The sequence below is a fragment of the Sturnira hondurensis genome, unplaced genomic scaffold (assembly GCF_014824575.4).
Source record: "Sturnira hondurensis isolate 20B ecotype Veracruz unplaced genomic scaffold, ASM1482457v3 Scaffold0014436, whole genome shotgun sequence".
Lineage (NCBI taxonomy): Eukaryota > Metazoa > Chordata > Mammalia > Chiroptera > Phyllostomidae > Sturnira > Sturnira hondurensis.
Window position 1 is genome coordinate 1,702,257 of NW_028087067.1, and position 21,528 is coordinate 1,723,784.

At 53.6% G+C, this 21,528-nt stretch overlaps 1 protein-coding gene across 1 annotated transcript in view; it reads left to right on the plus strand.

Annotated features, from left to right (window-relative positions):
* CSMD1 (CUB and Sushi multiple domains 1) overlaps window positions 1–21,528 on the plus strand; it is a 775,017-nt gene that overhangs the window by 453,352 nt on the left and 300,137 nt on the right. The window lies entirely within an intron of this gene.

Sequence of the window (21,528 nt, forward strand, 5' to 3'; positions counted from 1 at the left end):
TTGACAGGAAATGCTCCAAAGAAGGCCCAAGACGCTTCTGAGCAGGGTGGTAACTCCAGGCAGGCATGTCGACCGTGGGGGCTCCACAGGGCGAGGCCACCACCCGGGAAAGGAAGCGACAGCCCCTGTCCCCACACAGAACACACCGGAGGGCAGCGGAAGGCAGGAGACGGAGCCCCTTTGAAGTTCCACTCCAAAGCCCCTTGGTGAGAGGGGCCTGTCCAGGTCCCCACCAGCCTCCCACTGACCATGTCCGTGCAAGATGCCACCCTGACTTTGCAACCAGGAGGCCTCCGTGGGGCCGACTGGGAAACCTTCGGGGCTTACAGAAAAAGCTCGCTGTTCCCTTGTCGTTCCTGCCTCGAACACCAAGGAGTCCCAGCTGGTGCTGCGCTTTTATTTCAACTGGACAAAACAAGGGAAAGAAGACACTGTTGTTATTACCAACACAACTGCGAAAAACAAAAACAGCAAGAGCCCGGACGAGGAACATCCTAGAAGACCACCAAGAACAACAGTAACAACAGTCGTGAAGATTCACAAGGGTATTTCGCAAATGCTGTTTCAGTATCTATGCCAAAGTTCTGCCCAAGAATCCGAATTTGGGGTTATTTGGAGGCAAAGGGGACCTTTTTTAGAAAATACACATTTCTATGGTCGCTGCCATTTTCACATCATTGTGGTCACATTTATCACTTGTAGTTGCTCTTGAGGGTGTAGAAATTCCATCTGTGGTGTTGGTGGCGGCAAACCATGTGGCCCCCTAGGGACACTCTCCCTTGGCCCCTGAGATGCTAACGCAGCCCTCTGAGGCCCTCTCTCCAGGACCTGCCTGTGTCCGCGAGTGCCGTGGCTGCACTGACTTTGACAACTTCAGAAAACAAACATCGCGCTCTTTTGAACGTGGTCAGATAAACAAGCACCACCACAAAATAGCTTCCTTCTGGTTCCTGATGATGTTTCGGCTTTTTATCTCTGCATTCTTTATTCCCCGGAATCTTGCCCTTTCTTCTTTGGCTTTTATCTCCTCCATCGCCCCGACAAATTGGGCCGAAAGTTGTCATAGAGGGCGATCGATGGGAACACAGGCTGGACAGCCGCCTCTCCTGGAACGCGTTCACTCTGAGAACGGCGTCGTGCACAGAGGGGGCAGCAAATGCAGGGCCACTGGGCGGATCTGGGGTATCCGCACACACTTTGGGCTCTCGTGGAAGGACAGGCTTATGGAGCGTGTTCTTTTAAATCGGCTGAAATTGAGCCCGTTCTCTCTACAGTTGCCTCCATCATTAATTCATTATAACTAAATAATTGGTCTGTCAGTGCCCTCTGTCACCAAGGCATTTTCGACGTCTGAGAGATGGGTTTTGGAAGCATAAGTTGGTCTGGACCCATCAGTGCCGCTGCCCTCTGAGGCAGCTGCCTACATGTTCAGCTCCAGTTTTACATGCAGTTTCCCTGGCGGGTTACAAAATCACAATTTTCACGTGGATTCCTGTAACGGGTAGATCACTTTGAAGGTGTGGGTAGTGAGGTCCCCGTTCACAGGGAGAACACCATCTCATAAATCAAGGGAAAACCCAACCGTGGACTTGAATCTTGTTGACACAAATAGTCAGCTTTCCTTTAGGTGGCGGTTCCGTGTAGCCATTGAATTTCCCTTTTACTGAAAATGAAGGCCTTTGCAGAAAATGAAGATTAGTGTGCCGTTAAACGTGTACTTCGGAGAACCAGGGGCTTTACCGTTTCAGGCTAATTCGGATCTGGATACAGCGGATGCCTTCCCCACTCCCAAGCGCTCACGCTGAGCGCAACCCAGATGCAACTGCCGAAGCCGGACCTCAGAGGGGTCGAGACGCTTGGCCGCCGGGCCGACGGAGGGTGCCCCTCTCTTCCTTTAGAACAGCCCCTCTGCAGAACAGCGAGGGCGAGGACCTAGAACCTAGAAGGCACTCGGTCGCCGTGTGTGGGAGAACAGAAGGGTGTCTTCGCAGAGGCTCCCCAAGGCCCCGGGGAACCACGCATGCAGAGCCTTGAGAACCCTGCAGGTGGCGCTCGGGCGCACTCTCGGGCAGTTGACACTGTCCGGTCTCCGCCCAGGGCCCCTTTAGGTCGGGTCAACAGGTAAAGTCCTGTCAGTCCTAATGGATTCGCAAAACCCGATCTTATGGCCTCTAAGTAATTCTTGAAAACTCTAAGCCCCTAAAAGAAAAATAGGTATTAGTAGATATGAGTTCACTCAAATCAGAAACACACGCCGCTTTCCCTAAACACACACGTGAAATTCCCGTGGACCCAAAGAGCCGTCCATGCAGGGCACCAGCGCCTGCGCTGTGAACAACTCGGAGAAGACGCCGCTTGGGCTGCGAGCGGCCGGCTCCCAGCCTCGCCATCTTCGTTAAGGGCTTAGTGTTAGCCCGCATCCTTTCCGCCCGGCGCGTCCTGCTCCTGGCTCTGTGAAACAAGAGTGATAACACCTGCCCCCGAGTCACTGCGGACGGCTGATACACGCAGGAAAGGGGGTGTCAGCCGCTTTGCAGGTGCCGTCACCCCCAGGCCCCCACCCCTTGGCCCCGGATCCTCCTAACCCAAGTTCACGAAAACGCTGTGTCTGTTCTAAGGAAATAGTAAATAAAAATGGGGAAAGACCAACGAGGCCGCACGCAGCAGCAGGAGTGACTCACACAGGCTCCCACTGAGCGAAGCAGCCAGACACGGACGCGCCCACCGTGGGGCGCACACAAATGGAGCCAGGGATCTGCAGCGCCCGCCGTCCACAGGGTGCCTGTTCCCCAGAGAGGGAGCAGGGTGTGTCTGCACATTTCAACTTGAAACGTGTTTTGAAGATCCATCAGAACAGTTTGTTTCCCAAAAAACTGGCACGTTTTTTAAAAAAAAGCTTTCTTGCCCACGGGGTCACACAGACACCAAGAGGCTCCCCGACAGTGCCCAGGTGCTGCAGAAGGTCCCAGGCTGGGGAGGCCGGGTGCTCTGGAGGCCCAGGGGGCCAGCAGCCGCCCAGACAGCCCACCCTGGCAGGGCCACGATGTAAATATTGCAACTCAGTGTCACCCTGTCCAGCTCCGTTTTCTCCCCTGATGGGCAAACTGCCCCCCTTTTCAATCACAGCACCTTCCTCTGAGGAGCGGTGATTTATTTTTGTGCGAGTGAGATCTCCGGGACAAGCGCGGCCCTTGAAGGCAGCCGGGAGTCCCTGGCAGCTTCATCCATTTCCCTGCAGAGCCTGGGTGGTGCGGGAGGTGACCGGCAGAGACCACAGGTTGGGGACGGGAAGCACTGTCCCCAGCCTGTGTGAATGGGTGAACGTATGTGTGAACCTGTATAGATATATGTAAGTAAAGGGCGGTGTGAGGGCAGAAACCTGGGCCCCTGGGGCGGCAGGGAGAGTTGGGAGAAGCGGGCAGTCGCCCCAGGTGGGAACCATCTGGAATGGTGGAGACATCCCCCTCCCCCCGTGGAAGCACCCAGCACTCAGACCCACCTTGCAGAGGCCAGGACCTGAGCACAGCTGGGCGGGGGGGGCTGTCCCCACTGCCAGTGCCAGTCCCAGAGCCACCAGAGAACCCGGGACCAGAGTGCTGAGTGAGGCCGGTGCACAGGGGAGTCCCACACACCTGTGTGTGCAGGGCCTGGGGAGCAGGGATCCCCACCAGCCGACTGCGTTGATTTTAAGCCTAAAGCACAACCTCCAAGGCCCTGCGTGGAGGTGAAGTGTCCAGTCCCTGTGGGTCACCCTTGCCAGCTGCACGGGCTGTTGGGGACACGCCTCTGCTCAGGAGCATACCTTCCGCCCCCAAGGGAGGGCACGTCTCCTCCAAACGTCAGTGTACAGGTCGTCCAGGGCACTTGCATCCTTCTCCAGGCCCCTGGCCATTCGTGGTGTCCAGTCCCCAAGGCGGAGGGCGCAGCTGAGCTGGGGGGACAAGTGCCGCGGAACTGGGCACAGCTCCGAGGTGCCACCTGCCTGCAGGGCTGGGGCCGGCTCAGGGCGGGATGCCCAGCTGGGGCTCCCATTTGATGGAACCCCTCTGTCCCCCAAACCTCACTTTCTGCACCACGCAGACCCCCGGGGCTGGCTGTGCAGTGAGGACTCCGTGGGCTGCCCCTGCCCACCCTGCAGGGGCGGTAGAGCAGGTGTGCGGTCCTTCGGTGCGTTAAGAAACTGTCAAGGGAGCAGTTCACTCCGAATAGCTCTGTGCTGCCTCCCAGAGAGTTCGCCTGTGTTTCAGGGTCATTTTTTGACTAGACATTCGAGGTGATTTCTTACTAACGCTGTAACGAGAGAACCTATGTCTTAAGAAAAATATGCAATTGCAGTCATTAGGGATGCAAAATTAACAGCTAGACGTCTCACCTCGAGGCAGCCTAACAGAGCAAACGATCTTCTGAATTCGTTCCAGACTCTGAATTCGATGTGTTTTCATGTATTGATTTATTTAAAAATCGCACTTAAAACATTAATACGTGATAAACTGAGCCATTAGATGTAAAACCACTTAAACTAAAAACCTCCCTTCCTCTAAACTCCTGCACATCGGAGATGCACGCTGGCGACTGGAAGCCGGCAGTGTCGCTCGGTAAATGACAGCCATTTAACGTAGATTAATATGTGGCCACAGCAGGTGGATGTTGTCTTCTTATGCTTGAAGAATACAAAAACTTAGGAGGGTTATTGTCCCCTTGGTGAATTGTCTTGCTACATTTTTCATTTATGAGCTAAAACAAATTATTCCTGCGCTCAGGTTAAGGACCCCTGGCTGTCATCATTTTTCAGGTGTTTCTATACTGAGGCAGCTGCGTCGGTCAGACCTACAGGCTGCGCGGTTATTTGCTAAATATTCACATCCGCCTCTCGTGGGCAGCCTGCGCTCTGCGATTTAAGGCGCCACCTGGGACCGTGGGCATTTCAGGAGGCCGCCCACCCGCGTTGTCCGCATCCACGGGAGGATGTGTCATCACGGCGGAACTTCTCTCCGTCCGCTCCTGCTACCAAGTCAGTGAGCGGCTGGGTTTCGGGTCACCCGGGGGCAAGCCGCACGCAGGTCCTCAGAGCCGTGCAGGAGCCCGGAAGTGTGAGAGTGCACAAGCCATGGTGCTTGTCCTCTTGGTCACTGAGTCAGTGTATTCAAATTGGACAGTGACACTGTGGCTTCGCACAGTATGCCATCCAACCAGTGGTAATAATTCACATTTTAAGAATATATAAATCAGATAGAGCTGGCAGATGGTAAGCATTGGATATAGAAGAATGATTAATAATGCACCATCTCTGCCTTTGGGAGTTGATGATTTAATTAGTCGCTCTGCATATATATTTGGGTCAGAAGCCCCACTGGAGATGAGAGCCCCCATAATAAAAGTTATGGCCTCGCCAGACGTGCTGGAGTTCACAGGCATTTTCTATGAACTTCACGTTTGCCCGAGACCCCGGGGGTCACCGGGGGACTTCAGGTTGAGCCTTCTGTGTATTTACATGAAATGCGGAGTTAGAAGGCTCACTCGCAGCCAATGGCGGGCCTGGAAGACTCGCCATGTAGAAAGGAGATGGGTGCCAGCCGTGAGGACCGGCCAGGAGACGGGCGGTTTGGGCAGGTGGTTGTCGGCAGAGTAGGCCAGGAATGGGCTGTGCGGGTCGAGAAGCTGAGAGACAAGGGAACAATGGCGCCTGGAAGGGCTCCCTGGGAGGAGACAAGGGAACACGGGAAGAGCATTTGGAGAAAGTTGAATTAGCGTTGACATTTGCAGATGATGGGAAAGTGTGTGTAGGCCACAAGGTGACGGCACAATAAGGAACTTGACCTTGAGCTGTGTTGTTAGGAACAAGAGGTGGGGAAGAAGCCTGGGCGGGTTTGACCTTACACAGAGGGCGCAGACCTCAGCAGGTCTGTGCCACGGAGCAGTTCGGTGGCCGAGGGCACTGGGTCCTCCCTGCAGGTAACCCTCGTCGGAAGGAACGGAGGTCCCGGCGGTGCGCAGACCCTGCTCAGCAGTTTAGGGAGCATTTCCCGTTTTCATTCGGCGAGAAGTCTCCCGTCTGCACCATCCGACCACCCCGAGCAATTCAGGGTCCGGCCGAGAGTGAGCGCTGTGGGCAGATGGTATGGAGAATGCGCCCGCCAGCTGGCACGGGAAACACGGACACGAAAGCCTGTCTTATGAGCCGAGACACTGGATGAAACCACGCTCACGGGGCATGGAGAGTGTGCGGGTGCCTGGGGAACCTGGACTAGGAAACGGAGCCACATGGACCCGTGGGTGACGGCATTTTCCCTTCTCATTGTCTACTGTCAGACCTTCCGGAGGTACCTGGGCACCCCCCTCAGCTATGGGCACCCCGCTTTCCCATCTGTTCTCAGATGCCGGCCCAACAAACCCTGCCTCATTTCCTGTGGATTCTTTCCTTCTCTGCAGGGTCCGCATGTCCTCAGTGTCCTCCAAGCCACAGACAGGACCCCGGGGTAAGGCTCTGCTGCACCCCCATGCACCCCTCACCTGGTGGTCCCTGTCTCCTGGAGTGCCTCGCCAGCTGCCCGCCTACAGCTGGAGCACGGGAGTGCACAGGAGCACTGCGCTGCCTTCGGTGGGGCCTGGCCTCTGCAAGTGGTCTCGGCAATTCAAAATCGGTATTGGAAACTGCAATCTGTCTGTGTGTGTTGACCTCGGTGAGCCTCGCACGGCCACCTCTCAGGGCTCACAGCGGAGGCCAAAGCAGGGGTCTGAGACACAGCCAGCCTACCTGTGCCTCTGCAGGTCCGCCCCTGCCCCGGAGCGGGGTGTGACGGTTATTGTCAGTGTGAGGATGATACATCCCCTTTTAAAGCTTTCTCTTGGAATGTTCCTTGGAGAACTCCACTTGGATTACAACTCTCGTCATCGACAAAATGGTTCGGAACCTGGGTGCTAAGCCCTCACTCAGTCGAAATAATTAACATTATGACTTACAGCCTTTGAAACAGCAGTTACTGCAGAAGGCTGAGATTACGAAAAATTTAAAGTCAGTGGCATTAACACCTTCACTGTATTTCCTTTCCCTCTGACAAAGGAGCATTTTGTAAACAGTTCTATTTTTTGCAGTTTCTTTTGTATTTTGTTGATTCCGTCATCGGAAAAAGTCCGGGCAGTCGAGAAAGTCCAGAATTTTCATTACAGGTTTACTGAAAAGAGAACGGACCTCTGCCATCCATTTTTCTCTGGATTTTAGAGAAAACACCATCACCGCCTAAAGAATGGACTCACCGCTACCAGCCTCGTGAGAGCCTTCGCACGCCCACCTCTCTGAGTTGCCCCAAATGTGGAACGTCTGTGTTTTTTGTTGCTACGCAATCGAAAATATTTTTTAACATTTCACTCCTTGATCTGAACTTGTTATGAAATCTGCTGTGTGGTCTCCACATGTGTGGATCAAAACCGGATACTTGGTCATGCACATCACACCATTCAGAGTCTTCTTAATGTTACTTTCTCAAACCTCAGGTGATTCCCAATTTTCTTGGCCCAGAAAATTCTATTTTCAAAGTCGTTTCTTGTGAAATGAAGTTTTCACTTGGATGAGTACAGTTTAGGTCTTATTTCATTAGCTAATTTTAATCTGATTACTTCTAGGCAGGAAGCTCATTATTTTGCTTCTTTATATGTTTTTTTCAGCAACAGGTATTCAAGAAATGTGTAAAATACTTTCTGCCTTTTGACTAGACTTTCAAAGATGGGTACTGAGAAACGCAAAGAAAGTAACAAAATGAAATTCATTGAAGTTCCAGGAAAATTTTGCTTTTTCCAGTTGAAAAATCAATGTCATCTCCTTTGTTCCTGTAGAAACTAATTACATTTTTAAAATGATGATCAGGAATTTTATTCCTCGCAAATTTAAAGTCATGCCCGCCCCCCCAAAAAAGATTAACTTACAAAGATTGCTCAGGGACAGCACATATCACACATTCGACTTCAAACAGCCTCCAGCCTCTGAGACAAGCAAAGGCCTTTTCCTGTTCCTTCCCCGCGTTGGCCTTGCACTTGGGGACTCGGAATCCAGGATGGATGTGGTTTCACATTTGACGCCTCCCAACGAGGGTTATGTGCCCTCAGGGCTTGGTTTTGTTGTCTTGTTGGGGTGGCTCCAGTCTCCGTCCCCACCTGAATGTCACCGGTTCTCACGCCCTGCCTGTGGTGTACCTCAAGCCCTGGGAACGTGCCTTCCGGCAGCTCCTGTGTCTAGTCGCCAGGGGCAGATGGGGGAGGGGGGGACTAAGGCTTTACCGGTGTCTAGGACGTGAAGTATTAATGTGATGAAATTTTAGGGAATAAGTGTCCCTTATTGAAAGCTGTTGTAGATACAGACCACAGTGGCACCTGGGTGGCAGGGTCGCCACACCGCAGGACTCGCAGCCATTGTCTAGTCCAGTGCCACTGGGCGCATCGTCTGACTTTGGAATCGGCGATGAGCAGAGTATCAATCACCCTTTGCGTTTTCCGTTGGATGCAGCGGGAAGCCGCCTCTGGGTCCCAAGCATCCAAAGCGTGCTTTCCTGATTCACGCTGAGGGCGGCTAGTGCCATTGGCGGGTGCTTCGTCATTTTCTCATTCCCTTTCCCCGAGAGGGCACTGATGAGTCCTCCTGGCCGAGGGACGGACGTCATGACAAAAGTTCAAATTTAAATAATGGACCAGCTGCAGGCACCGGCTTCAGGTATGATTTCAACCCAAGTCTAAAAGAAATGAAAGGGTGACAACCACCAGGGCATTTTATGGGAGTGATACCGTCACAGTCATTAAAGCCCAGGCACTAACACGGTGAGACGTGCCGAACCGGGCGCCGCGCGTGAGGCAGCGCCGGCACTCTCCGCAACTCGCCGGGTGGCACCCGTTTCTCCTCTTACAGGGCGCGCGCTCTCTGTCTCTCTCTCTCTGTCTCTGTCTCTCTCTCTCTCTCTCTCTCTCTCTCTGTCTCTCTCTCTCTGTCTCTCTGTCTCTCTCTGTCTCTCTCTCTCTCTCGCTGTAGTGTTTTAGAGCAGTTTCGGGGGCGCAGCTTTACGAGCAGCAGGTACAGAGTTTCCCATACCCCCCCAGCCCTACCCCACAAGCAGGGCCCCCACCGTCAATGCCCACACCCGATGGGACACGCGTTACAATCAGTGAGCCTGCGCGGACGCAGGGAGGCCAGAGCTGGCCTCAGGGTCACTCTGGGTGTTGTGCGTTCTGTGGGTTTGGACAAATGCACAGGGACATGTGTCTATCATGAGAGTGTCACACAGAGCAGTTCCGCTGCCCAAAGCGCCTCGGGCTCCCCCGTGTTGTAAGCACTGAGAGATCCATGACTTCATCAACTGCATTTCTGTTTATTGAACTTGGAGAACAAAAGAACCAATGTTTTCTCATTCGTGTCTGCTGAACATATTTGATACGTAAGTGTGCACGTTCGTCCACGGTGGAGACTCCAGCTATCTCTTCGTGTTCAAGCACATGATCGTCAGGGAGGGGCTTTGGCTCCCTTCCACTTGGTCACTTTGTCTCCCAGTCCTTCTGCAACCTCTCTCGGGCAATCTAGTCATTCGTTAAAAAACCTCCCTTGACAGCCCCGCTGGTGTGGCTCAGTGGATGGAGCGTTGGCCTGTGAACCAAAGGGTCGCTGGTTCAACTCCCAGTCAGGGCACATGCCTAGGTTGCGGGCCAGGCCCCCAGTAGGGGGTGCTCGAGAGACAATCACACACTGATGTTTCTCTACCTCTCTTTCTCCCTCCCCTCCTCTCTCTCTAAAAATAAATAAATAAAATCTTTAAAAAACAGTGTAATAACACCTCGAATAATATGTTTTTAAACATTAAGTTAGTACATTGGAACTCAATGGTCACAGGTTTGCTTCTAAAATTCTTCATATCCTTAAACAGCTGGAATTTCTGAGTTTATTCACTTTCATATGTATATCTGGGTAATACACACACAAACTCACACATGTAGACACGCATTCATACAACTAACCAAGTTTCTCTTCAAAAAGTTCTCCGTCACCTGAACCACGCTGTGAGTGAAAAACACGAACTCCATCACACGTTTCTCAGTGTGACCGTGCACGTCACAATGACGTCACACACCTGGTGACGCAGTTCGGTCCTCTTTCGCCCTCCAGCCCCTGACCTCCAGTCCCTGTGGGGAAGCCTTTCGGCTCCTTGGGTTTCATCCCTGAAGCTTCAGGGTATTTTTTTCGTTATTGTTTTCTTTCTGTATTTTTAAACACTTAATTTAGGATTGAACTTGGCTCACACCAGCAATCTACTTTAAAAGGCCTTGCGGGGGAGGCTGGCTGATGCCCAGTCTCGGTGGCCCGTGGCCCCAGCACAAAGTCGCTGTCTTTTATGAAATGCGCTGAGAAGTTTTATACATTTCCAGCGAACGTTTTCCATGTATTGCTCTCAGGGTTATGGCTCTCTTCGTTTCCTTGGTTAAATTGCTACCCTGAGAAATAACTTGGTCCGGTATAACTTGTTCGTTTTTAATTTCGGGGAGAGAGAGAGTTCAAAACGTCCTTGGAAAGGCAGCCTCCTCAGCTTACTGGCCGTGAGACTGGAATCCCCAAAGGTTAAATGCGGCTTGAGGTCCCTTCCAGCAGAGAGAGAGGGTTTAAGCTCTCCCCCGAGCGCAGCATCCCGTCCAGCCTTCCCCTGCTAGGCGGCCCCAGGCAACAGCGCTCAACCAATCCCGTGCGCCTTCTCCCGAGACTGCGGTTCCCAAGGCAACCGCCCAGGTGAGCCTTCCTCCAGGCCTGCCTGCGGCTTCCTTCCACCAGGAGTGCTCTGCTCCCAGGCCCTCTTTCCCGGGTCGTACCTATTTTTGTTAAATTCCCCTGGTCCCAGGAAGGAAAACTCACTCAACAACCTTAAGAAACAAAGACGGCTCCAGGGAGCTTGCACCGTGACCACCCGCCGGCGGAGACTGGGGATGCCGCCCCTGGCGTTCAGCGCTCCCGGCGTTTGCCGGTTCGGAGGCGTCTGCAGCTTCAAATCACCCCATGCTAAAGCAACCTGTTGGGGGTGGCATGTTCTGAACCCCTTCCTGTGCGAGTCACCAGTGTCCGACCAGGACGCAGCCTCGCCTACCTGCCTGGGACCGCGGAGGGCGCTGCACAGGCACCTTCGAGCCTTTGTTGGTGCGCATGTGCGGGACCCCTCTGCCCGCCTCCACTCTTTCCTGAAACCCAGGCCCATACGCAGTCCTGGCGGAGGGGAGGGCTCCTTCCTCACGCCCCTTCTCTCTCTGCTTTTCCACACGGGGCCTCTCTTTTGCCCTGAGCTCACAGGGCCCACAGCAGCCTAGAAGTGCTGGAATCAGGGGTAACTCCCCCTGCCTGTGACCCCTCAGAGGTCACTTTGCATGGTGCCCCAAACAGGGCCCTTGCTCCCCTGAATCTGTTTCCCATTCTCATCCCCTTTCCATCCCTGGCCCATGCTTCCCAGGCCCCTTCCCAAATAGATGCTGAGCACCCAGCCTATGTGGGTGCCCTGTGGGGAGGAGACCGTCCGCTCTGTTCTGCTGGCTGCTGTAAGAACCGTATGGATGAGAGGCAGAGTGCCAGGGGAACTCCAAATGCGTCACCCACAGCATGTGGGGGGTTCCCTGAGAATGGGGGGCGGAAGGAAACCCTGGGCAGGGAAGTCTTCGAGAATGCCCTCAGGAGCGAAGAAGAATGGGTGGGGTCCGGTCAGGTCTTCAGGTCTTCAAAGGAGCAAGGGCCATTCACAGGGAGATGGGGAAGCCAGTGTTTGGTCAGTGAGTGTCTTCTGGGCCACCTTCAACCACAGGACACAGGGAGGACGTGGCTCCAAGGGCCCTGCTGGGGTCCTCCTTGTCTGTCACACCTGGCTCATATCAGAGGACAGTTAGCCGTGGGGACAGCTCCCTTCCTGGGGCAGGTCCTCTGTCTAGATTCTTTCAGGAAATGAGAGGAGGGTCAAAGGTTCTTCCTGGGTCTTTGGCCTCTTAAAAATAACCAGCCTAAAGTAATCATTACCCCCACCAGAGGCATGGTCTGCAGCGGCAGGCTTGCACCCTCCGTTTTTGATAGAACGGAAGTTAGCACACCCTCCCCCCAAGTCATCACCGTAGCCGCCCTTGGAGGCTGATGTGGACACTGTGCCACTTTGGACTGCAGTACTGAGACTGACAGAGTCTAAGTGACCCACCTGTGGCCCAATGGGTACAAAGCAGAGAACCCAAATGTAATGTAGGTCAAGTTGTACAACCAGCAGGCTCATCTTCATCAGCCCAATGGAGTATTTTATGTGAGTGGGTCCAGTTGTGGTCATGGCTGGCCTGGTTGGGGACAGTGTGACCTTTGTTTAGCCCCGAGTGTGATGGCAGACCTGGGCATCGGTCACCAGTCGCCCCCCAGATCTCTGAGAGAAGGGCAGCCAACCAGGCTCTGCCTCCCGCAAGAAGTGCAAAGCACACCTGCAAAGAACCGTGCCGGAAAGATCGAACCTGAACCTGAACCTGACCAAGGCTTCAGCTGACCGACAATGTACAGGACGCTGAAAGGACAGAGGGAAACACAAAAGATCGTCACAGTGATACAATTAGCAAAGCCCGCAAGTGGGAATCAGACAAAGGGCGTACATAGCTCATTTCGTTCGATGAATTAATCAGAGAGTGGATGGAGCAGTCAAGAAATGGGAAGAGAAACCATACGATTCTAGAGGACACTTCAGAGACATATCCACCAGTTGCAATATCCACACCTTATTTGAGTCCCAAGTGGATAATTAGATTAGCAATTACATTAAGATAAATAGGAAAATTTGGATCCTAACTGGATAGTAGATGATATTAAGGCTTCATTGTGTGTTTACACATGATAATGGTATTATGGTCATTTATTTTCAGGAGCATCTTAGTTCTTTGGCAATGCACACTGAGATATGTGTGGGCTTATGGCATATTTATGCACAGATATTTGCATCAAAACAAGTGAGGTTGGGAGGGAAGTTCGTGAAGATGTACCTCTTGAAAGAATAGCTAAGAATTATTGCAAAAGAGCGAAGGGCGTATATGGGTTCCATACACTTCTATCTGTAATTTTGTGTTTGAGATAATTTTTCATGCTGAAGAGATAAAGAAGACACCCACCCCTGGCAAGAAGGGAGACTCCGAAGCCGTGCATTAGTCTGCCTATGGCACTGACTAAAAGCACTTTCTCTCCTCGCCTCTAGCGTGCTCCTCTTAATATCCAGCACAATAGGAATGGTGTTGTTTTAGGACCTGTCATTATATTGGGCTAAGAGCTTCACCTCTGAGTGACCCCCCGGCTGCTTCTGTCAGCCGAGCACAGGGGACTCAAGTCTAAGCCTGTGCAGTGGGGAGCAGGCAGCGCTCTCTGGTGGGGACCGCCATCGCTGGCGAAGGTTCCTTAGGGTTATGTCCTCAAGGGTCAGCCCTGTGGCAGGCTGTGGCCTCTCTTTCTTTCTTTTCAAAGCTGGGCAGTATTCCACTGCAGGGCGAGACTCCCTTTCGTTTCTTCCTTCATCCTTCCAGGGGCACTGGAATTGCTTCCACTCCTTGGCTTATGAACGTGGATTGCAATATCTTTCCAATACCCTGCTCTCTGTGTTTGGGTGTCCCCCTGGAAGTGGAGGGGCTGGGTCGTAGGGGGTTCCATCCTTGGCTACCTGAGGGACGCCATTGTGCTCTCTACGGCAACTGCACCATCTACATTTCTGCCCGCACTACGCAGGGAGTCCACTTTCTTGAACTTTCTTACATTTTGACACACCCATTGGCATCACTCCCATTTCAATATGTGATACAGGAAGACCCCACAGTGTGGATGTACGGGGGGTCCTGCAGCTGCCTGACTGCCCCCCACCCGCTCACACTCTCCCAGGGCATGGAGACTGGCCGCTGTCCTGCACGCATGCGCAACACCCATGCACGTGTTCACTTAAAGTGGCGATGGAGCCCTTAAATTAACATAAATGACAAAAAATAACTGCATTCTTTTTAAGCAAAGACAAAAAGTAGTGCCAGGAGTAGACCGTTTTACGTTTTTGTAAACTTGTCCCATCAGGCTTGGGGGACGAGGCTGGTCCCGTGTGTCCTTCTGCATTCAGCGTGCCGTGCACAGTGACCTTCGGTGACATCGGTGCAGACGGTCGGGGCTCACATGGGGTGGTTGGAAAGCAGAGGAACACTGTACTGATCTCTGACTGATGTGGATATTCTTTAATACTACACCGAGCTTAATGGACGGCTGCTTCTCAAAAGCAAGTTGCAACATGGGGTCCAAAGCCTATAAATAATTGTCACACTCAATTACAGTGAAGTCAATCAATCCATCTTGCATTTTGAATGGGTCTTTTACCCCTGACTGATTTTGTGGCAACAAACCTGGACCATTTTCTTAAAGATTTTATTTATTTATTTTAGAGTGATGGGGAAGGGATGGAGAAAGAGAGGGTGAAAAACATCAATGTGTGGTTGCCTCTTGCACACCCCATCCTGGGGACCCGGCCTGCAGCCCAGGCATGTGCCCTGCCTGGGAATCGAACTGGCAATACTTTGGTTCGCGGCCTGCGCTCAATCCACTGAGCCACACCAGCCAGGGTCCCTGGACCATTTGAATCGTACTGGTTCACTGACAGATTCAGATTTAGGTTTGTCGGTGTTGATACGTCATAGAGTTTGTACAATATCTTAAAAAGAAAGTCTCTTGGTATCACTACCTATGTCATCAGAAAAATCGTTGAGTACTTGAAAGTTTGTAAAGATTACAGAAGAAGACACGTGTTTTCCAAAATGTTCGTATTTGCTTAAAAGCTAGAATTTCATCAGTGGAAACATTGTCTAGTCATTTCTCATGAAGCGATAGCCGACCATCCGCATCAGAGTAAATGTCACAAAACAGCTGTGCAGCCTGACTGTGCGGGTGAGCGGCGGGGGCCCCAGCAGCACCTGGCCGTGAAGTCAGGAGTATCAGCTAAATCAACGGGTTGACTCCTTGGCTACTGTGATCTCAAACCATGAAAGTTACTTCCAAGTTCACCGTGGGTTTTTGGAAGTTCGGTGCCATTCTGTTTGTTGTCTTCAACTGTTTGCCTTCCGAAATGGGAGAGATCTGTGTTTTGACCCCTTATAACTGTTTGCATCGGTTTCTGCCCAATCCTTCCACGTAAACACACACCAAATCCTCCCCCTTTCCGCCATCATTGGGGGGTTCTGGTCACGGCCAAGAGGAGCACAGAGGAATGAATGCGTCCGCACACAACAGCCGAGCCTGTCTCCGTCAGCGTTTTCTAGCACAACTGGTCAGCGACGCAAACAGGTGATTCGCGCCTCCCTCCTTCTCACGGCGCCTCTCTAGCAATGCCCTGCGACTAATTTCTCAAAAATGGCTTTGACAGTGTACTCACGGAGAAAATTTTTTATTCCCGTGTAAAGAAAGACAATTTTGTCTTTTTTTCTTACCACATTAAGTTTGATTTAATATGCCATTTAGTGAAATTAATGAAGCTTTTGCCAAAGCACTGGGGGAAAACAGCAAAATAATGGTACTTACAAAATAAGAATAATTGAAGGAGAAGTAGGGAAGGAGGAGACAAGTGAGACACTGAGAATGCCACGAGGATTCAGAACAAAAACATCCTGCAAACCCGTGTCTCTCTCACGCACCCAGACGCTGGGAGCGGTCTGTTGGTCTGGTTATCACGGCTGAGCAGGGACTGAGCTCAGGCCCAGGGTCCGGTTCGCATTCAGGTGGTCTGCAATGTCACCTGAGAGGCGTGACTATTAACACGGAGGCCGCTCAGGACTGAGAATCCATGACCACCCCCCACCTGCCCAGTGTGAGCCGCACGGTCCATCCCTGGACAGGGGCAGGACTCGGAGTTTCGCTGGGAAGGATTTGAGGACGGAGCCGATGGCCCAGAGCACAGCCGTTGGAGCCTGGCCCCCTCCTCTGGTTCGTCCACACGCACAGCCCCCAGGGCTGCTTTGATGGGGTCGCTTTTGAAGGTCCAGGACTCTGCCCATGGCATCAGTCTCCTGGGCTGGGTTCCCGGCCTGCCGCCAGGGACTCTCTGAGCTTCCCCGTGGGTCAGGGAAGAAGAGCAACACACTTGCTCTCTTGCCTTGTGAGAACAAAGGCGTGACCACAAGCGCCGTGCGCTCTGTCCTGCAGTGCATCCTGCCATGTCTGAGGGGGCTGCCAGCAGCGGGTGTGCTTACCGCTGACAGGTGTCTGGTGGCCAGGCACAGGGGACAAGGTGGTGGTCCCAGAATTGACTGTCCACAGGCCCTCGCCGCCTTGAAAGGTCACGTCTCCAGTTGGACAGTTGACTCACACCATTGGCATGGAGGCCCTGTCCTGAGCAGCTGATCTCAGCTGATCCAACGGGCAGGTGCAGGTGGGGCCAGGAGGCGCTTCCCTCCGGGGCTCCCGGCCTCTCCCCTCAGTCAAGGCCAGGATCAGCATTGGTTGGCCAAGGCCCTGCGTTGCCATACAGCGGGTCCCAGGGCTCCCCCCGACTTGTCTGTGGGGCTGTCTGGACAAAGCACCTTTCCCAATGCTGAGGTACCCAGCCCCTGAAAGAAGACAGTCCCCAATGTGATAGTTGAAAAATCTATCTCGTTTTTATTTGCCTCGAAATGATCAATGGGCTTATTTGTTGATTATTTGAGATAAATCTCACCCTTATTTTCTCATAGTCTATACATTATTGGGGGGGGATTTAATTGTTACTACAATATTTTTTAATGAGAAATAATTATCTTTCTAGGTAATTTTATTGGTTTATGATTTACGAATTACCAGTTTACTGGGAGATACGTCTGTGCCCATTTCTCAGTTGGAAGTCAGGGTGACAGCACGTGTCGCTAATGTCTTGGGAACTGTACTAATTCAGGGAGTTTCCAGTGCATGGTGAAGTTCAAGGGAAAAGCTCAGGAAAGGGGTGATGTTAGCAATGTGCAGTGAACGTGACCCCCTATGGGGAGCACCCCCTGCTGTGAAAATACTTTTCAAGCGCGTGGCCTGCCTGGGATGGGCCAGCCGTGCACCACGGTGTGTCTGTTCTTCGTGTCATTCCCTCCGGTGCTGTGAGGCACCGAAGGACACCTGCACCAGACCGAGGAGGAGCCTGAGTTTTGGGGACGCCCTGAACCACCGAGGTGGCATCTCTGATGAGACTCAGGACAGTGACCACATCCACTCCTAACTCCGGAGCCCATGCTGAGTGGGTGCGAGGCTTTGCCTGTTAAATAACTCGAGGGTCAGAGACGCCAGAGTGGGATTCTCCCCGTGTGTGTCTCTGGGCTGGCACTGTGACGAAAGCCCTCTGACTGGAAAGCATGTCAACAACAAGCCGCATTCAATTCTCATAGTTCTGGGACCTGGGGCATCCAAGGTCAAGTCTTCAGCAGATTCTGCATCCGGTGAGAGCTTCTTGCTTCCTAAACAGCTGCCTTCTGACGTCGGGGGCAGGGGGAGGGAGCCCCCTGGGGTCCTTTCAGAAGGGCACGGATTCTAGTCCTGGGGGCCCCACCCTCATCACCCGACCCTGATGTCACCTTGGAGGTTGGGGTGTCAACAGGTGAGTTTTATAGGACATGAATTTCAGGCCATATCAGGGCAGGAGTGGCAGTGACTATAAATTGAACGCTCACCCGTGCCCGCTGTGAGGACCACTGTGCATTCTGTGCGAGGGACCCCGAGACCTCTGCCGAGTGCATGCACGTCGCTGCTGAGAGGCCCCCTTGTGCCCCCGCCCCCCGCAGCACTCCCGCCAGGGGGCGCCCGTCTCCGTGCATTTCACAGGAACACCCAGGAGGGAGTTTCCCCGAAGTCCGCCCTGTGACAGATGGTGGAGGGAGATGGGGACTGTCGGGCTCAGAATCAAACAGCAGCCGGTCTCCTCCGTGCTGCCCTGTCTGCCTCAGACAAGGATGAGCAAACAGGGGCGGGCTCCTCGAAACCCAACCCCTTCATCGAACATGTACGAAAAACCAAGGCTGTGGCTCAGGGTCTCGGAAAATTCCAGGAGTGATACGGAGCTCAGATCTCTGGGCTTTGGAACAGCTCCCCTCTTTGCCGACAGTTTCTGTAGCACGACCACCCACCCTGCAGGCAGATGGGCGCCTGGAGCCCGGCTGGGGCAGGGGGATCGGTGGCAGGAAGTCGTCTCACACAGAGAGATACAGGTGAGAAGAGTCTATTACAGGAAGGACACAGACTCGGCACCAGACAGACTGGGTTTCCTGAGATCGTCCTGTTTACAGCCCCTAAATGGTCTCCATGTCTCTGCACAGGGGGGCGGTGAGGAGAGCGGCTGTGACTTTTGGGGGTCCGTCATCACCCCCTTTCTCTCTCTTCTCCATTTCTGCACTCTGGCCCCTCCAGGGCCCTCAGTGTGGGAGGAGACGGCCTGAAGTTGCCCTGTGGAGTAACCCAGCAAATCACCGCAAAGCTCAGTGAGAAGCCTTCTAAGCCCCACATGCCCCAGTCGGACCCTGAGTGGTCTTACCTCTGACAACTTAAATCACGGAAGGGACCTTATTTAGTGGCTTGTTGGGCACACGGAGCCAAGTGCTGTAAAGTTCATTGCCTTCTTCACACAAAGCACTTGACTGCGACTCCCGTTAAGTTGGTGAAGAAGCCAAAGCCCAGTGCGGGGTTTGTGAGAAGAAGGCAATGCTTCCCTGCACACCCAGACCCCGGGGTGGTAGGTACCAGAGGGTCACATGGCTACACTCAGACCCATGGCCGGTGGGGACCAGTGAGTGAGAACAGAAACCAAGACCATGTGGGGCCTGGGGGGCTGGGCAGAGCCCACTCGGGAGAAGGGGTTCCGAGGATTCATCATTTTTGCTGGCGTGTTTACTAATCATAGTTAAAATAGTGAAGGGTAATTTACTGGCCGTACGAAAATGCTTTGGGCGGATGGCTTAGGCAGAATCGTTTGGCCCTGAGCGGCATTGATAAAATTATGATGTTCCTCTGAATGAGCAAGCAGCTCAGTAAACAGGTTTATATTTTTAATTCCAAGCCCCCAATTCTTCTAGTTTGTCTGTCATTGGTGTATTTACCTGAAACAATTTCTTCTGTCTGTGAAGTTTCTCAATGGCCTCCATCCCCGTATTTAGCAAATTAACTTCATTTGAAACAACGCGCATCCTATGCGTTTACGTGGGGTTCTCTGAGCTCTTGTCATGGGGGAGGTGGGGCTTTAGATGTTGAGCCGTATGATCCGGCACGGGAAGCTCCAGGGACCTCAAATTCTCAGGCTACCCGGAGAAAGCAGGTCTATCCCCAACCGCGGAACCAGGGGGAGATTGTAGTGAAAGCAGCTGATACAAGGTGGGGGAAGGAAGGAAGGGAAAGTAAATTCTGAAACGTTCTGCTCCTGGTGTATGATTACTGCAGTATTTCTCAACCTCTCTCACCCGTAACATGCAGATATGGCCCCCAGAGTGTCCCACCATCTTAGACGTCGCTGTGAGAAGGGGCGCTGCCCCTCTGTGCCCAAAGTTGTTGAACCCGAATTACTGGGAAATGACCCCGGTCAGGCCGAGTTAGTCTCAGATAAAAACTTTAGCATTTATTGAGCACCCCCTCCCCTCAAGCATGAACTAACAGAAAAGAGACAGAATAAATGAAACAAGGGAAAAGCCAGGCAGCTGTGCCTGCCACTGAAGGTTGAAGGCTGGGCCCTGCCCTGGGGCTCCTCGTTCGGTGGGCCCAAGGCTGGACGCAAGCATTAGCCCTTCCGCCAGCCACTTCATCGTCCACTCCGAGACTGGGCAAGGAACGGGCGGCAATGCCTCAATCACAGAAAGCTGCGGGCTGCTGGAGGGACGCGCCCTGTGCCTGGGGCCCCTGGGGGTGCACGCACCTCCCTCCGGTGGGGACCCCACCCTGCCCGCCGCGCAGACCCCTGGTGGAGTGTCTGTCCTGCCCGGGGTGGAGCTCTCAGACACACGGGATGCCTTTCCCTTCTGCAAGCTGCCCAAGCGTCCCTGCCCAGTCAGAAGCGACCGTCCCTGGAAGCAGGTCCGGGCTCATCACTGGGGACAGGTGGCAGCAGAAAGCTACCATCCTCTTGCAAAGCAAACAACCAAAATCCCTGGTGGACCTGAGCTTTACTCAGCTCCACACACTTCCTTGCAAAATCTAAGAAACAATGAGACACTCAGCTATGTCCCATGTGTTCAGGTCCCTCTATCACACCCTTAGGACAGCGCACGTGTTTCTCTTTCTTCTCCAAGCGTGCAAGCCTGTTGAGTCCCGTGTGTTTTGTCTGTTTGTTCTGAGTGGCATTTGCTTTGAGTTGATTATCTCCCATCGGTCCTCTGTTCCTCATTCGTGGCACAGGCGTCACCTCTCTCCTGAGTGAGTTCAAGGTAAAGGCGTTGGAGCACAGGAAGGCAGCAGTGACGGGACAGGTGGAAGCCATTTGCCTGGTCCCAGGAGAGCCTGTCCTGGGGGCTGGACAGAGGTCAGGAGCAGCCAGCGGGGCTGTGGAGCGAGGGTTCCAGGCTCACCGAGTTTCTCTGGGGGTCGTGCTCACAGTGCAGGACAGGAGGAGAGGGACCCAGAGGGCAGGTGGGAAGGAGAAGGAAGGTGCCTGGCGTCCGCACTGCCGCTTCTCCGGGACCGCCGTGGGGGCGGGTGCCCCGTGGAAGCCCCTTTGGGGCGACTGGGGGGCGGGGAGCAGAGAAAGGCAGCGGGGAAGGAGAGGCCCAGCCTCGGGGTGATGCACAGGGTGCTGGAGCCGAAACACATCTCGGGGGGTGCCACTCTGGACCTGTGTCCTCACGCGGGTTCGTCCTTGGTTTTTCCACCCCTGGGACGTGGCTGCCAGCAGCTGAGCATTCCTGAAGGGGACCGACAGCGACCAATGGCCACCGGCCTCTCCTTCCTGGCAAGGGCATCTACAGTTGTCACTGAGGCGTGGCTACCTCCATGGCCACCAGGGGTCCCCTCTGCATCAGGGGCACGCTGGGCCAATCCCATCCCTCATCCACACTGCGGGGACACACCCTTCACGTTGCCCCAGGGAGACACAAAGCTAGAAAGCTCCTTTGCAAAGATGAGACAACGGAGATGTATTGCAGATACGTGGTGTGTCGGGTTACAGGACGAGATTAAGAGGATGAGAATCCCCACCCCGGGCCAGCCCCCTGGATGCATTTTGCCAAGAAGGGAACAAGTGTGCGCCCCTACTTGCCCAGTGTGGGGAGGGGGTCCACGTGCCACCTGCCTCAGGGGTAGAAGAGAGAGCGGAATGCCATAGAGTGTTGGAAGGCACTTCCTAGCAGAGGAGGGTCAGAGAAACGCCACGGCGCGGAGGAGGCATGAGTAGTGGTGTGAGGGGCTGCGGTCCTAGGACGCGCCCTCTGTCTGGTGGCCTGGCGTCACCTCCCCTGCAGCTCTCACACTCCGTGCGCTGCGCACGTCACCTCCCGGGCTGTGGCCCACTTTCCAGTGCACGGTGGGGATGCGGACCCATCAGGGAAGCCCATGCGGGCGGACAC